Source organism: Mus caroli, unplaced genomic scaffold, assembly GCF_978045245.1.
Source record: "Mus caroli unplaced genomic scaffold, Mus_caroli_1 scaffold_7, whole genome shotgun sequence".
Taxonomy (NCBI): Eukaryota; Metazoa; Chordata; class Mammalia; order Rodentia; family Muridae; genus Mus; species Mus caroli.
The window spans coordinates 99,611,639-99,615,097 of NW_028227262.1; the positions used below are offsets into that span (position 1 = coordinate 99,611,639).

General features: G+C 43.8%; 1 pseudogene; it reads left to right on the plus strand.

The window, feature by feature from the left end:
* The first annotated feature begins 655 nt into the window (after positions 1-655).
* Positions 656-1,403, plus strand: LOC110295601 (small ribosomal subunit protein eS6 pseudogene; annotated as a pseudogene).
* The last annotated feature ends 2,056 nt before the right edge of the window (positions 1,404-3,459 follow it).

Sequence of the window (3,459 nt, forward strand, 5' to 3'; positions counted from 1 at the left end):
GACAGGAACGATTCTGGATTAAAATTTTTGAGATGGGTGAGTGGCCCCTTCTCTCAACTGAGGGCTATGTCTATCTACTGGAGGTGGTCTCTTCAGGTTCTATCTCCCCTCTGTTAGGTATTTCGGCTAATGTCATCCCCACTGAGTCTTGGGAGCCTCTCACTTCCCTGGCATCTGGGACTTTCTAGTAGTCCCCCCCCCCAATTCCCTGCCCCCAACTGCTACATATTTCTATTTATTCTTCTGGCCCTCTGGACTTCTCTCCTGTCACTTCCCATGCCTGAACCTGAACCCCTTTTCTCTCCTTCTCCCCTTTCCTACCCAGGACCCTCCCTCTCTCTACCTCCCATGATTATTTTTCCCCTTCTAAGAGGGATTGAAATATCCACTTTGGCCTTCTTTCCTATTAAGCTTCATATGGTCTGTGAGTTATACACCCAAAAGATGCTCCAACATATAACAAGGGCACATGCTTTACTATGTCCATAGCAGTCTTATTTATAATAGACAGAAGCTGGAAACAACCCAGATGTCCCTCAGTGTAAGAATGGAACAGAAAATGTGGTACATTTACACAATGGAATACTACTCGGCTATTAAGAATGATGACTTCTCTCTTTTTCGTGACACCTCCTAGGCGGTCAGCTGTGTCAAGATGAAGCTGAACATCTCCTTCCCTGCCACTGGCTGTCAGAGACTCATTGAAGTGGATGACGGACGCAAGCTCCACACGTCCTATGAGAAGCACATGGCCACAGAAGTTGCTGCTGATGCTCTTGGTGAAGAGTGGAAGGGTTATGTGGTCCAGCTGAGCGGTGGGAATGACAACAAGGGTTTCCCATGAAGCAAGGTGTTTTGACCTATGGCAGAGTGCACCTCCTGTTGAATAGGAGGCATTCCTGTTACAGACCAAGGAGAAATGGAGGGAGGGAGGGAGTGCAAGTCTGTTCGTGGATGCATTATGGACGCTAATCTAAGTGTTCTCAACTTGGTTATTGTAAGAAAGGAGAGAAGGATATTCCTGGACTGACAGACACTACTGTGCCTCATCGGTTAGGACCTAAAAGAGCTAGTAGAATCTGAAAGTTTTTAAGCTCTCCAAAGAAGATGATGTCTGCCAGTATGTTGTCAGGAAGCCCTTAAACAAAGACGGTAAGAAGCCTGGGACCAAAGCACCCAAGATTCAGCGTCTTGTTACTCCACGTTTCCTGCAACACAAATGCGGACGTATTTCTCTGAAGAAACAACGCACTAAGAAAAACAAAGAGGAGGCTGCAGAATACGCTAAACTGTTGGTCAAGAGAATGAAGGAAGCCAAACCACAGTGGCTGCCTCATCCACCACCCCCCCCCCCACCTCCTTGCTATATATTGTATAGCAAGGACACCATTCCAAGGAGCTAGTTAGAAAGACATCATCTCAGGTCACATCATAAAACTAGCAAATCAGAATCTTTGTTTTAGCAGGATCCCAAGATGACTGATGTGCACAAGGAGCTTGAGAAGCACTGATAGAAAGCACCTCCAGTTTCCTCCAGTCCTGGCCGCTGTTGTTTCGCTTCTGCTGTACACTGCCTTAGCTGGTCTGTGAAGAGGGCAAGTATTTCCAGCTCTGTGTCCTACTTAAAATGCTGTCCCTCCAAGACCCTCATGTGTTTATTCCCTCTCCTAATTTAGGTTTTTTCTCTTTTCTTACTCCCTTAAGATGTCTCTAGGTATCCTAAAACAACTGCCCACTCTCCCACTGAAGGCACACATTATCCTCCTTTCTTGCTTTACTCTCTTAGTGGTATATATTTGTTTCTGGATTTTTACTTTATGTTAGTATATAAGCTCTGTCTGAATAGGAAATGGTTTCATTCACTGTTAGGATCCTGGTGCTTTCAGAGTGTGGGGGATATGGTAGATATTTGATACTCTCTGTGTGAACTAATGAGTGAACAGGCGAGGTTGGAGGAGGCCATGCATCTCCTCACTACTGAATCGAATCTGCTTTATCTGAAGTCAGAAACTTTGCAGAGACAACATCAGCTTACTCTTCAAACATGGACTGAGGTCCCTTTGCCACAACTGCACTCTTCTTATCTCTTTCACTTGGATAAGAGTATACAGCCAAACAGGTTGTAAATTCACAGAGCCATCCATGGTCGAGAGCAAGCATTTACAGAGTGAGCGTCTACATTTCTCAACAAAAACCTCACCTTGTCCTGCATAGATATTGATCTCTGGCTACAGCTTTTCCATTTTTTGCAGCTTTAACAGTTATCTTCTTTATTGTTTGAGCAGCCACAGAGTTGAAATAATAAAATATAAAAGGCATATAAAGGAAAAGAATATCTCCTCCTCCTTTTCTCCTCCCCAATTACAATCAAAGATACCTGGTTCTCAGAAAGACTGTATATGGTTCTGTTCATTTTCTTACCGAAGGGTAGAAAACGATAAGCTCACGTCTTCATCTTAAGTTCATTTTACTTCACAAGTTAACATGAAAACCACTAAAAACCAGTATTGACGAAGAGTCTCCCTTCTTCCAGGTGTCCATAGTTTTCACTTGCATGAGTCTGTGATCATTATTTACCAGTCAGCTCCCTTTTGTTAAGCTGGTTGAAGAACTCTAAGAATACAAACAGAGCTTCCTGGAAGTCTTCCATGGTCGACACACACAGTACTTGTCGTTCATCACAAAAGATTGCCATTTGTGTGATGCACATCCTTTAACTTTCACATTTTCCCAACCAGCAGCCAGTTCTCCCCTCATGCCCATTTTCTTGTCTTTTCATTGGTTTTCTCTTTGCTTTCATCCCTGCCTGAATGGTGCAGCTACCTGAACCAGAGCTGTCAACATTCTGATTTGCACTGAGGAATAAGACCATGTGTCACCATCTGAAGCAGCGAACCTGAAGTGGCTGCATACTCCCTGCTACCGCCTTCTGTCTGCTGAGGGAGGGCTCAGATCCTATGTGACTTTGCTCCTGGACTGTGACATTTGGGAACAAATATGGATTAAGGAGCTTCTATAGCAGGATAGACATACCTTCTCCTTGGAGAGGCCTTGTGTTCTTAAAGCCTGGCTACAAGTAGGCTCCAGATGAATTGAATGAGTCACATTCCTCGTTACTCCCCCCAGAAATGTATGTCTAACGTGTAATAAAAACTATAATCAGACTCCAATGTACCTAAACTATAAAAACACAAATAATTTAGAGACCGTTTACTATAAAAAGGACTAGCCTTGGGCAAGTAAAATGTCCCTGAAGTTGCCACTCCCTATATTACAGCACAGGGTGCTGAAGAACAGAGTCACTGAAATAGCAATGTATACTTTATTCTTTTCAAAAAGGCAGAAAACAAGAACAACAAAAACTGGTCTCACTATAAAGTCCAAACTAGCTTGGAACTGACAATCCTCCTGCCTCAGTTCCCAGGCTCTGGAGAATCCGGATGTCTACACACCTTGAGA